Raw genomic sequence first — 14840 nt, 5'->3', positions numbered from 1 at the left:
CATTACATACCATTAAATTGCTCCTACAGTGGTAGGTGGTGGCAAAGGTTCCATTTGACCACAACATGCATTGGTAGACGAAAAAGGATACTGTGTTCTTTTGTTCCGTCTTTTTTACAATTGTTTGCCCCATTACACCACCTTCTAGCAAATTTTTACAAATCGCAAACACAACTATCAGGCAGCCTTTCTGACCAAACTAGGCATTTCAAGCATAACAACAATTTCCACCCGTACGTCATACATAACAACAGCAGTTAAGCAATAAAAAAAGTTATCGCCACGTTCAAAACAGTAACATATGTAAATGTGCATAATGAAATGAAAACCCCTAAGCAATGCCTGCACTCAGGTACTAAGCATACATATGCACAGAACTGCATGCAAATGGACGCCCAAAAACATTGTACTTTCCACTCTGTACATCTTTCCGCACCTTTGTGTCATCCTCCCACATTGCACAGTACTGCATTTGTCAAGTAACTAGGCCTACACTAATACGCACACGTTTTTCATAACCTGTGATACACTAAACTCCCAACTAGCCCACCTACTCCCTTAACAAACATACTTATACTCCCAACCGCCCTTCATATTGTACACCTTCCATTTATACAAACACACTTTCTCTTCCTGCCAAGACATTCCCCTACAGTTCTCAAGAATGTAATTTACAAATGTAAGCGCTATGTCATTAGCCAACATATGTTCTTACCGTCTTCTTATACAGGAGCAGTACCCAACTTTCTCTGGGAAGCTACAGGAGCGTATACTTCAGAATACAGCCTAGAAGACACCTACTCTCTGCAATCAACAAAGTAAGTCCAATACCAGCATTCTCTTGTATGTCTTACTAAACCAGTGCTCTAATGTTGTACTGTAGCTTGTACATGTGTGCCCATCCAGCAGTATGTACTTCATTGTTACTTATCACATCTCTACAGGTGCTAAGTGCTAAGTGTTTCTTATGTCGCCACCATTACAATAATACCCACATCCTAACATAGTGTCCCCAACCTAACCTTACACACCACTTCACAGCCACACACTTGCACTTAAATAGCTGCCTACCCTCCCATTCACCCACTGACGCACATTGCACACATATGCATGGCAAAATGTGCACATCCACACTTTCCTTTCTTCACCAACAGCTACTACACAATGTCTACCAAATGGCTATTCTGTAGAAAGCAATGCAGAAAGAATGCCAGGCAACCTACATACACAGAAAGCAGCCATCCACTGCAAACTCAACCTAAACAGAAAGGTGCAGGAGAAGAGTTTATTCAGTCATTATGGAAAACAAATCCATCTACCAGTAAAGTGTAGGTGATCTGGCAAAATGTGAGAATGTACAGGAAATCACAAAATACAGTCCAACACAGACTACTCCTAAAAGAGCACATACAAATGGTTGTGTAATCACAAGCAAGCATTCAAAAAAACTAATTTTACATAAAATGTTCCACCACACAGTCCTTCAGAACCTTACAAGTAGAGAACAGAAACCATGCTCAACCCTCTAAATCTACCACAGAAAAGTCTTCCTAGAAGCTCTTGTAGACAGTGCTATAAGTGTGAAGCAGACATTGTTTATAGTAACTTTGAAGAGAATTAAACCACTAACAAGATTAAAAGGTAAATTGCAAGCACTACTTCGAAACAAATGCAATGCCACCATAGATACCTTTGGCCACATATGTACAGGTGAGTGGAGTCACACCACCAACACAGAGCCATACTTCATTGAAGAATCCTACAAACAACAACTAACTAACCAAATTGCCTTACATCAGAGTGGACCAGGGTATGAACAGATAGCCAATGCCATAATAGAAGAGGAAACACCTCTTTCAGAAATATCCCCATCAAACTTAGATGGCACTCGCCAATCCACCAAACCAACATACCTCACCTACAAATGGCCTTGCACACGAATGTGCAATGTTCGCCCATGCCTATTCAAAAAATTAGCAGCAATTCCTATGTTATGGAGTTGCCCACACATTAAAACGGGTCCCCATTTCCAAAACATGTCTGCTATACAACTACTTCAAAAGGTGCAAGAAAAGGACAAAGTATTCCAAACTAGTGTTACAAATATCTTGGCAAACATGCCTGGTACGAAAGAGTACTGGTTCAGACGGCACGCAGATGTACAGTGTATTCTACACAACTTTGGCCCACCCACATGGTTTGTCACTTTAAGTTGTGCTGAGTATGCATGGGAAGACTACGCATAGCAAACACAAAACAGGTATAGACATGAAAACACCAGGAGAGCTGTGCTCTCTCGATCCAGTAAATGTTTCACGCTACTTTTATCATTGCTTCCTTGCGATGCGGCACTTCATTTGCAATAAAAGACTTCCTCCCTCGGAGAAGAAGAACACTTATTTTGGAGAAAAGAATATCAAGCCAGAGGAACACCACACATTCACATGCTTTTGTGGATTAAAAATGCTGATAAATTTGGCGAGGAGAGTGATGAAACAGTTTTGCAGTTCATTCACAAATATGTCACTTTAGAAATCCCTCCGGAAAGTACACATAGTGACCTACGAGCACAGATTTTGCAACACTCATCCCCTTTGCATACTCATCCCCCCTGCACACTCATTCCCTCTGCACACTCATTCCCTCTGCACACTCTTTCCCTCTGCACACTCATTCCCTCTGCACACTCATTCCCTCTGCACACTCATCTCCTCTGCACGCTCATCCGCTTCACGCACTCGTCTGCTCCATGCACTCATTCCCTCTCTGCACTCATCTGCTTTAAGTATTTGTGTTTTTCACGCATCCAGCAGCAATATCCTGTTCTGTATATTCATCTCATACACTCATCTGTTCTATACCTTCATCTGCTCTGCACGGTCATCTTCTCTATATACTCATCTGGTCCATACATCCAGTCACTCCATACACCCATGCGCTGCATATACGCATGCGCTCCATACACCCATCCGCTCCATACACCCATCCGCTCCATACACCCATCCGCTCCATACACCCATCTGCTCCATACACCCATCCACTCGATACACCCATCCGCTCCATACATCCATCCGCTCCATACACCGATCCGCTCTGTACACCAATCCGCTCCATACACCGATCCGCTCCATACACCGATCCGCTCCGTACACCCTCCGCTCCATACAACATCCGCTACATACACCCATCCACACCATACAACCTCCGCTCCATACACCCTCCGCTCCATACACCCTCCGCTCCATACACCCTCCGCTCCATACTCCATCCGCTCCATACACCATCCGCTCCATACACCATCCGCTCCATACACCATCCGCTCGATACATCATCCGCTCCATACACCCATCCGCTCCATACACACATCCGCCCCATACACACATCCGACACATACACTCATCATTCCTATACACACATCCATCATATACACTCTTCCGCCTTATACACTCATTCTGCTCTATCCACTTATTTCGCTCTATACACCCATCCGCTCCATACACCCATATGCTCAATACACCCATCCGCTCCATACACCCATCCACTCCATACACCCATCCGCTCCATACACCGATCCGCTCTGTACACCCATCCGCTCCATACACCCATCCGCTCCATACACCGATCCGCTCTGTACACCCTCCGCTCCACACACCATCCGCTCCATACACCCATCCGCACCATACAACCTCCGCTCCATACACCCTCTGCTCCATACACCCTCCGCTCCATACACCCTCCGCTCCATACACCATCCGCTCCATACACCATCCGCTCAATACATCATCCACTCCATACACACATCCGCCCCATACACACATCCGACACATACACTTATCATTCCTATACACACATCCATCATATACACTCTTCCGCCTTATACACTCATTCTGCTCTATCCACTTATTTCGCTCTATATCCTCATTTCGCTCCATACACTCATGAGCTCTATAGACCCAACCGTTCTATACATTCATCTGCTCCGGCTATCTACACACTCTCTGCTTTTCCATATTCATCCGCTATCCACAAATGTGCGCTCTACATACTCATCCGCTCCACATACTCATTTGTTCTACACACTCATCCGGTTTACACTAATCCGTTCTGCACATTCATCAGGCTTACGTATTTCTGCGTTCTACTCGCTTCACTGTGTTTACGCACTCATCCATGCTAGACGCTCGTCCGCTCAACACACTCATCCGCTAAATATGTTTATCCATTCTATACACTCATCCGATCTACATTTTCATTCAATTTCCACATTCTTTTCGAACTATATAGTTATCTGTTCTTCCATTCATGCATTCATCCACTCAGTGCATCTGCTTCACCTGCTTCATTTATTCTAATTATTTCACCCACGCCATTCACTTTGTTCACTCGTCATGCATTCTGTCTATTTCAGGAGTTTAAATCTCGTTACTGATTCCGTGAGGTTTACTCTTATTAACCATTTCACTGCTTTGATCTACTTTATTTGTTAAATCTGGTTGTCCTTATAGATTATATTGGGGATTATTGGGGTATCCAGTCAAATGGTCGACATACAAATGGTCGACAGAACAAATGGTCGACACAATTTGGTCGACAGGTGTAATGGTGGAATTTTTTTTAAATTTATATATATGTTTTTTAGGTTTTCGTTTAGGGGGAAAAAAGGGTTTTTAGCCGAAAAAAGGCCCTCCCCCAAAAAAAAAAATGTGAAAAAACCAACAGAAAAAAAATTCGACCTATTTGACCTGTCGACCTTTTGGTGTCAACCATTTGTCCTGTCGACCATTTATTTTCCACCAAATGACCTAGAACCGATTATTGGCTGTCAATTTCTTGCATCAGGTAGTTTGTTGGATTGGTATCATTGGGTTGCTGTTAGTCTTTTTGGGTTATTTGGTACAGGTTGGTTTTTAGGGGAAGAGCCAGGTTTTCAGCAGTTTGCGGAAAGACCTTAAATCCTCGGTTAGGCCGATGTGGGGTGGGAGTGAGTTCCATAACGAGGGCGCCAAGGCTGAGAATGATGATCCACCTAACCAGACTGAGTTTGTCTTTGGTATGACTAGGAGGCCGGCTGAGCTTGATCTCAGGGTGCGAGGGGGGTGATAGGGTTTTAGCTTGTCTTGAAGATATTGAGGCTGGGTTTTATGCAGTGCTCGATGGGAGATGCATAAGGTTTTGAAGGTCACCCTTCGGGCTACTGGGAGCCAGTGCAGCGTGTTAAGGGCTGGGGAGATGTGGTCTCTTGGGCCGAGCGCAAGTAGCAATTTGGCAGCCGCATTTTGTGCCCTTTGGAGTTTATTCAGTTGGTACGCGTGGGCTCCAAGGTATAGGGGGTTTGCGTAGTCCAGTCTTGATATAACGATTTATTGGACTGCGGAGAGTCTGTTGGGAAAGGAGAGATATGGAAAGATGCGCCTAAGGGTTTTATGGTGGTAGTGGCAGGACTTTGAGACGTTGTTAGAGAGAGTGTTAGATCAGAGTCAAGGGTGCATCCAAGATTTTTCACTGAGTTGGAGGGGGTCAGTGAGTTGCCCATGGTGGATGGCCAGGGTAGCGGGTGCGGAAGACGTTCTGAGTTGCCACATATCATGATTTCCGTTTTGGAGGGGTTTCAAATTAGCCCAATCCTGCTCCATAAAAGGACCTGTGGCTCTCGAGTCCACCATGGCCAAGGTGGAAATTACGCCTTTCCCGGGTAAGGACAAGCTGATTCGCAGGATCAAAAGTTCTGTTTCAGGAGTCTGTTCAGAGGTTACACTCCTCGGACTTGGTAAAGCCTCCCGAACGTAGGACCCAACTATGAGCGGGAGCTGTCGTTTCCTGACCTGCGAGGAGGAGCCAATGGGCATACTCTGACCAAATGTTCAATACATGCATAGGTGTTTTTCTCTCCTCCTTTGTCTTTCTTCATTGGTTAGGGGTCCTCGTATTAACCCTATTTGGATGGGCTCTTCCTTGGCCTTAGATGTCGGGGGAGACGTTACCGGAAGAACACGAGGGGGCAAGCTCCTGGACCACGGTCTCTCCAACTTGCGTTCCTGAAAACGATAGTCAAACTGGAGAACAAGTTTCACAAGTTCCTCAAACGAAGCAGGGCACGGTATCCAAGCAAGCTCATCCTTTAGTTCATCGGAGAGATCTCTCCTGAATAGGGTCACACATGCCTCTTCCGGCCAGGCCAGTTGCTGAGCAAGTTGTTTAAAGCGGGTAACATATGTTAAGACATCCAATGTGCCTTGAGTAAAGTCTAACAAGGAATCCTGTTTGGTGTAGGTGAGTTCTGGGCGATCAAAAACACCTGAAAAGGCTTCAATAAAGCCTTTATAGTAGTCCAGGAGTGGGTTACCAGAAACCACGAGAGGCGTAGCCCAGGACAAGGCACTACCGTCCGAATGGGTGATCACAAAACCCACACGAGAGCGGTCAGAGGGAAAGGCTGACTGCCTGAAGGTAAAAGCAACAGTGCAGACGTCCACAAACTCATAAACTCCCTATATTTCTTGGGTTCTCCATTGTACTATGGTCGGACCACAATACTAAGATTGACCCACAGCAGGGTTGCCTTGTGTCAGGACCTGACGTAACACAGCATTTTTCATCTTTAGATTCTGTACCTCCATGAAAAGACCCTAGACGGCGGCCATGAGCTCTTGTACCTGCTCCATGGTCTTCTTCTTCTCTTCTCTTTCTTTTTCTTTGGGTGTTGTCAGGATCAGTCCTTACCTATTTGCTTCTGGAATCCTTTTGTGTGAAGAGGTAAGGCCTGTTCTTCCAGGTATCCACTGTGCAACCCAGTTTGTAGAATACAGGTAAGCACTGTGGCTGCCCTGAGAGCCAGGTCCCAGGGAAAAAAAAACAGAACGGGCGTGGGAAACCAATTTACAGAGTAGAGAATCCAAGTGGCACAATCCCAGGAAGAGTCTTCGAGGATGTGAAAGAAGGCCAAGTAACAGAAATAGCAGAAGGAATCTGCTGCGCAAGTATGAGGAGGGAAGAATGAATTTCCAATAGCGGTGACAGAATAGGTCCTACGATGCTCTGAAGCGCAGAGCAAGAGGACCAGCAACCAGGAACTGGAAGGAAGCTGCAAAAGCAAGCGGTAGAGGCCGCGGGAGGAGGGAAGTGAAAGGGAAAACAGTAGGGAGTCCGGGAACAAAGGAGAAAGAGTGGCGGCCGGGCCGCAGGAGGATCCAAGCGCAACCAGGAGTAAATGCGAGGCACCAGGAAACCAGGACAAAATGAGTACAAGGAAAGGAAGAAGCATGGAGGATAAGAGCTCAACACAGTGTACAGCAATGTAGGGCAATTGCAAAGCGCGGCTATTACTGTCTGATACTGTTTTATTTCTGGATGACGGGCAGTCACAGCACGCACGCGTTATGACATAAAAGCGTGTCTGAGGCATCCGGACGCCATCTTGGATCGGGGAAGGAAACGGAAGTGCTGTGATAAAGAAACCTTGTCAGACAAGTGCCAGCTGATTGGCCGCATGACACCCGGTTTATGGCAAAATTGTACCCTGTCAGGGGTGAGGAGGCCCGGCTGCCTGCCACTTTAGAGGTGGATGACATTATGGCCAGTCTGGTGGACCGTTCCTCCATTTCGGCTGATGAAGTGGCTGTCAGGGACCCGGTGGCCCAGAAAGTGGATTCTGTGCTCAAAACATCCTACGTAAGGTCCCATCTGGCTTTGCGCTACAACAACTATGGCTCCTATGCTGCGGACACTGTGTTGGCTCAGTTTCAGTGGCTGTGTCATGCTCTGGATGATGGCACTGACTGTTCCCAGCTCCTTTTGGACTTGCAGAGTCGGTCCGACTTCATTTTGGACCTGTTTTATGATGGTGTTTGGGGTACTGCTATGGCTATGGGCGTTACCATCTCTGGCACACAGCATTTGTGTCTTCGGACTGGAAGGCGGAGGGTGTTAGGGAGAATTCTCATTTCATAGCTAATTTACCTGACCTAGTGAGTCCCCCAGCAGCTTTGCTGGATCTCTGGAGCTGTTTCTTTTCCACTTGGTAAGAGTGTGAGCTTTTCACCACTCTTACTTGTATTTTGCTATGTGTTTTACCTGTTTTTGTGATTGTGGGCTTTGGAGTACACCACTTAGTAGCCCCCTTCTTTGTGTGTGTCACACAGCACCTTCTGTGCAGTGGCACAGGGTTGTCGTGCAGACTTCCCACCGACTCCATTTCTGAGGTGACTACTGTCCCCCAGAAAATGGTAAAGTTTCCATTAACTTTACTTAGTCGAATTTAACCACAGATCCAGTACACACCATCCTACATGGAGTGCTGGAAGGGTGAACTCTTAACTCTTTTTATCTGTACCTCCTAGAGCATTGTTTCGCTCTTTTAAAATTTAGACATGGCTGGTGGCAGTGGTATCTACCCTAAATGTGTACCGTGGTTATCTTATATAATCGTGGTAATATTGTAGGCTATTGTGTTAGCCTCAAACTTAAACCCGCTTGACCAAATCCTTTTTCGTTTGGCTCTGGTGCAGTTTATTCGCCATTTCTTTTTGTTAAACTCCTTCTTGTGTTTTACTTTGCGCGGCAAACTAGGTTTGCCTTCTTTGTTCACTGTCTTTTGGCGGGCTTCTACCTAGAACCCCTCCTCAAGGCACCTGGGTGTCTAGGTGGGCTGAATGTGAGGGAGGGGTGTAGTCACCCCCTGCACAGGGTATCCTAGGAAATTCAAGTCGCACTTTGTCATGATTGACCAGGGTGGTTGTCCGGACTGGACAACCTCCCTGCTGGGTGATTGACAGCCAGGCTGTGTGAATGGGTTTTTCGCATAAAAGGTAGGTCTCTTGGGCTGGAAGTCAGAGAGTCGTCACTGGAACTACAAGGAACCGATGAGAAGTGAAGGAGAGGTCGACTGCTGCAACTACCACGTACCGGTGAAGCCCTGCTGCAGTCCTGAGCTATCTACCCTTCAACGACTGAGAGGAGATCCAGTCCAGAGTCATCTTCTACCAGCTCACCTTCTTCAGGCAGAGGTCGCCTTCGTGGTCGAAATCGCTGCACACTGCTGTAGTGGTACGGATAGCCACCTGAAGTCCCTCTCCTGTTTTTAAGGAGCGCAACTTTTATTCATTGCCGCTGCTGCTGGCCTCATCCCTGTGTGGTGCGGACCCCCTCATCGTCCTTCTTCGTGCTGAAGCTGCAGGAAAGCGTGGGTCTGCAGGAAACCAACAGGAACAACTGCTGTGGCACCAGCTTCGTTCTTTGAGAAAGGTACTGTGTCCTGTTCGAGGAATTTTGGGTGAAATCCCAATTTCTCTACTTTAAGGCTTGTCCTTACTTTTCCCTCCTTCTTATAACTTTTGCTTCCGAACATTGACAATATCAAAGTACTCTTGGCAACGTTGAATCGCGAACTGTCCGACTGTGTGATCCTCGACAACAGGCACCCGGTGTCACTTGACTTTGGCTCCAGCCTTTTGATTCTTGAATTCCTGTCTATGTGTGTTCATCGATTCTGTCTGCCTAACCAACATATTGCCTGTGATATTTGCCCCAACTCTCTCTGGGTACTTCGGGTGCTAAGTGTGTTTTTTACCCCGGTAGCATTTCTTACCGCAGATACGCGTTTATCTAGTAGACCGAACTGTCAAAGTGATCGCAATTGTATTCACGGTAACGTGTTCTGTTTCGTAACACCGGTCCATTCAAACACAGGGTACTTACCTCGAATAATACTGTACAAAGTGAATTGGTTAGTTCTAGTATATTTTACGTGTGGTTTTTGAATTTATAGAAGTGTCGTGTTGATAACAAATGGTGTAAAAATAAAGGTACTAATATTTTTTAGTCAGTGTTTGCTTGAGTCACAGTAATTGTGGTCCCTTTGTGTAATCTCTGCTACTGCTCATATACTCTTGAGATAAGCCTGGCTGCTCCGCTACTGCTACCACTCTAACATAGTGGTACAGGCTTGTACCAAAGGTAAAACTTGTATTGCCACCTGTAGTCTTAATTGTGTGTAGTGGTCGCTAAGGGCACTGCACAGGATTCTGCCTAACAGAGGGGTCCCAGAAGCCTGCTGACTTGAAGTTTCCCTTTGAGGGTCGAAATGTGTTTGGCGATACGCTGGAGTCGAAGGTTCACCGGGTCTTTAAGGCAGATAAACATGCAGACAAATTGAGGAAGAAGGTGGCTCCTGCCTCTTCTTGTGCTTTCCGACCACCTTGCAAGTCTTATGTCCCTTGTCCCCAGACAGACCGCAAGAGGCAGGGTTTCCGGGGTCCTTTCTGTCATCCCATGTCCCCCCCACCAAACCTCAGAAGTCCTGATGCCCAACCTTGTCTGGTGGGGGGATGGGCGTTTAGTTTCTTTATTTATACCGCGTGCCCCTGGGGTAACTGGGCACCGGAGACATAGATGAGGTTACAGCAGAGTATATACATACATACAAGATGATAACAGTAAGTGCATTTGAACGGGTTACATGGTGGTTGGGAGAGAACGCTAGAGTGTCAGATAGCGGTGGAATTCTTGTTGGCAAGCCAGGACTTTGTTTTTGCTCTGAAGGTCCAGCAGGAGGGTTCTGCTCTGAAGGTCCAGAAGGAAGGTTCTACTTTGAGGTTCAGCGGTATAGCGTTCCATTGTTTAGCGGCCAGGACAGGGAAGCTGGATCCGCCTGCTTTTTTTAGGGAGAATTTGGGGATGGAGAGACAGTGAGAGTACACCGTTCTAGTTGGTCTGGAGGAAGTGTGTTTGGTGAACTTGTCTGCAAGGTATTTGGGGGCGTCATTGGAGAGGCTTTTGTGGATGATGACGAGGGATCTTAGGGTGATTCTATCTCGTACAGGGAGCCAATGGGCATTTTGTCTGAAGCTTGAGATGTGTACGTGTCGTGGGATGCTGAGAGCGGCTCTGAGTGCATTATTCTGTAGCACCTGAAGTTTATTCAAATTGCGTTCAGGGGATCCAAGAAAGAGAGTATTGCAGTAGTCCATTTTTGAGAGCACTAGTGCTCTGGCTAAAGTAATGCAACTGGAGGGCGAGAGGAAGGGTTTGCAGGCACTGATGAGCTTATTTGTATAGGCTGTGGAGGAGGCTGTGGCATTCACCTGTTTTTTGAGCGATAGTGTGGAATCTAGATAGACTCCTAGAGGTTTCATTTCTTTGGCCACAGTGATTAGGTTACCGTCTATGTTGATAGATGCGTAACGGGGGTCCAGTTTGTTTAGCCGAGGTTGGGAGCCGACAAGAAGGAGCTCGGTTTTCTCGTCATTGAGGCATAAGCCATGTTCTGCCATCCAGGCTTGGATCTCCAGGTATAGGTTGTTGATCCGCATGGAATCCTCTTCATAGCAGCCTGATAGGGTGATGGGAACCTGGGTTTCGTCAGCATAGTTGGTGTATCTGACACCGAGGTTGTCAAGGCGGTCGAACAATAGCTTGGTGAAGATATTGTATAGGGTCGGCGAGACGCACAACCCTCGTGGGACGCCACAGAGGATGGGGATGGGGTGGGCTGATGCCCCCAGAGAGAAGACCCAGGTGGGTCGGTCGGCTAGGAAGGATTGAACCCAGGCAGTCGCCTGGTTAGAGAAAGCAGCTGAAGTCGTCAGATGTTCCGTGAGGATCTGATGGTCGACGAGTTCAAAGGCTGCTGAGAGGTCAAGCAGCAGGACAATGGCTAATTTGCCCTTATCCTTTGCCTCGTCCATCTGGATTTTTAAGTCCAGGAGGGTTGTCTCTGTTCCGTGCCTTGGTCTGAAGCCATATTGTCTAAGGCCCAGGAGGTTGTTCTCTTCCAGGTGCTTCTGGATTTGTAAATAGGCCACTCCGTCTAAGATCTTTAGGATGTAGGGTACAGTGGTAATTGGCCTGTAGTTGGTTGGGTTATTAGGGTCTAGGTTGTTTTTTAGAAGTGGCATGACCCAAGCCTTCTTTAGGCTGCTAGGGACTGAGCTTCATTTGAAGGAGGCGTTAATAAGGGCTGTTGTGAAAGGGACCAGATTGTTGGCACCTTCCTGGATGATGGGAGCTGGGCAGGAGTCCCCTTGGCATCTGGAGGGCTTGAGGCCTTTGATGATGCTTTCCACTTCTTTTGTTGATACTGGGGTAAAGGAGAAGGGGGCATGTGGGAATTTCAGAAGTGGGTAGGGGTGGAGGGTTGTTTTTTTTGGCTAGGCTGAGCTTTTTCTGCTCGATTCTGGATTGAAGCCTGGCGATTTTGTCTGCCAAGGCTTTTTGAATCCTCTCACACCAGTCTGCATCTTTCACGCATGTTTCAGAAGGTGTGGAAGGGGACTCAAGTTCCCTAAGGATGGTGAAGAGCTCTTTTGTTTTAGATTTGGCGCTTTCAATTCTGTTGTCATAGGGTCTTTTTTGGCTTTGAGGATAGAGGTTTTGTAGGTGGTGGCAGGTATCGTGAGTAGTGTGTTGTTGGCCTGATTAGGAGTTTTTCTCCAAGTGGCTTCTGCCGCCCGTTTGGTGTTCTGGAGGGTTTTAAGCTCCGGGGTGAACCATTTGTTCAAGTGGGCTGCTGGTTTAGCTTTTGTGAGTTTGATAGGGGCGATGATACCTACTGCTGATCTGAGTGTTTTATTGTAGAGGTCAGCAAGTTTATCAGCATCTAGGTTGGCGTAGTTTGCGGGAGTGAGGATGTTGTGGATTAGTGGACGAAGGCTTTGTAAAGTGATGTTGCGGTTATTCCTGGTGAGGGTTTGCGGGATAGTAGCCGGAGGGATGTTTGGTTGAGTCATACCTTGGATGGCGAAGTGGATGGCGTGGTGGTCTGACCAGGCAATTGGCTCATGTTTAAGGATGGTTGTGGAGCAGTTGTGGTCCGCTAGCTAGTCCAGGGTTCTGCCCTTGTTGTGAGTTGGAGCTGTGATCCTGAGCTGGAACCCTAGTTGGGAGATGGTATTTTCCTTGGAGAGCGCATTGGCGTCATTGGGATCCCCAAGGCCCATGTGAAGGTCTCCCAGTAGGATGATTTGAGATCCTATTTTGGTATTGGTGGACAGGAGGTTGGATATCTCTTCCTCAAATGAGGAGAGGGGGCCTGGGGGTCTATAGATGAGATGCAGAAGGACAGTTTGTGTGGCAGTGAGTTGGAGCTTAGCAGACAGGAGTTCGGCAGACAGGAGGCTGGATGTAGTGGTCATTCTGAGGCCAAGGGATTGTTTTGGCGATAAAGGCTACTCCTCCTCCTTTGCCTGAGTCCCTGTCGTTCCTTAGAATTGAGTAGCCTTCTGGAATAGCGAGGGATAGAGCTGGGCCTGCTGCCTGATGCAGCCAAGTTTCGGGGATAGTTAGGATATCCAGATTGTTAGCAGTGATGAGGTCTGCAATGTGAAGCGCATGGCCAATGAGTGGGCATTGATGAGAGCACTTTTGATCGTGGGAGGTTCAGTTATGTTGATGGGGGTTTTATGGGCGTTATCCAGAGTTTGTGTGGTACTGGCTTGAGCTTGGTTGTGACGAGGGTGAGGGGGCTGTTTTTTAGTCAGCGATATGGGAGGTACGAACCGTGAGCCAAGTCTTAGGTTTTTGTCCTTCACTGGGCAGTGCTTCCAGGGTGTGGGAGGAGCAGAAAATCGGCGGATCCATTCTAATCGGCTGAAGGCACAGTTTGCTGGTTAATTTGTTTAGTATCGGCGTACCCCATAGTTGTGGAGTATGTAGGATGGTGGGATGGGGGTGATTGGGGAGGCGGGGTTGAGGGGAGGGGGGTGTTGTTAGGGTGAAGTAGGGAGAGAGTTACTGAGACGGTGAGAGTGGGTAAGAAAAGGATTGCCATGAACAATCGGTTTGTGTCCATGAGTATAGTCAAAGTTGGCTAGAGACTAGGCAGTTCATAATAGATACAGTAGGCAATAAGTGGGCTTGAATCACAGTTAGCACAGTTCAAAATAGACACAGTAGGCAATACGTGGGCTTAAATCACAGTTAGCACAGTTCAAAGTAGCAGAAATCAAATAGTAGGCCTGCTAAAGCAGAATTCAAAATGGGCACTGTTGCAGTTAATACAATTGGATAAAGTAGGCTAGTTCTGGTTTTGACTAGATGAAGTAAACAGTAGCGCATTGGCAGATGCAATAGTTACAGGTAGGCAGGGGTTGTTTAATACTTGGCTAGTAATAATAGAAGAGCATTTGGTGACTAATAGGCACATTATACGTGACCCGGTGGGGTAGGGCAGTTGGGTGTTGTGATATGAGCCCACGCTAGAAGTTAGTCTGGATGAGGGGCTGGATTTCTTAGATGCTCCCGGTGCAAACAGGGGCAAACAGGGTTGCTTGGCCTTATTGTGGCCTTGGGGGGTCGCCGGCTGTTCCGCCTGCAGGCGGAAGTGTTTGTTTAAATAGCAACAAACACACGTTACCTGGCAACGAGACCGATGGTAAGCCTCGTTTTCAGGCCGCATCGCGCACGACATTTTGAATTTGTGAAATATCAGCACGTGCGGTCCTGGTGAGGAATATGGGCAATAGCAGCAGTGATCTGCACAGGACGGTGCAGGGTGAGGCCCAGGCAGGGCAGGGGGCGAATCCCTGATGCTTTCCTCGGGTCGCTGCAGATGGTCACACGGTTCCTGGATGGTGCGGCACATGAGGCAGTGGGGCGGCTGGGCTCCTCAGTAGATGTGGGGGCTCCTGCCCTCTCCGCAGTTGGGGGCACTGTAATGTTTGTCTCACTTTTCTCAGATCTGGGACCGATTGGCCTCTGACTCCTGGGCCTGTTGCACGGGTTCACCTGGGGTACCAGCTGAACTTTGTTTCTCCTCCTCCGGAGTCTTTCTCTGTGTGACTCCTTTGTCCAGGGACGTTCGTCACCAGTTGGCCTTGCACTCTGCTCTCCAGGACTCTCCATGAAAC

This window comes from Ambystoma mexicanum, chromosome 5q (assembly GCF_040938575.1).
Source record: "Ambystoma mexicanum isolate Mex_15411 chromosome 5q, UKY_AmexF1_1, whole genome shotgun sequence".
Classification (NCBI taxonomy): domain Eukaryota; kingdom Metazoa; phylum Chordata; class Amphibia; order Caudata; family Ambystomatidae; genus Ambystoma; species Ambystoma mexicanum.
This window is presented reverse-complemented; position numbering follows the sequence as displayed.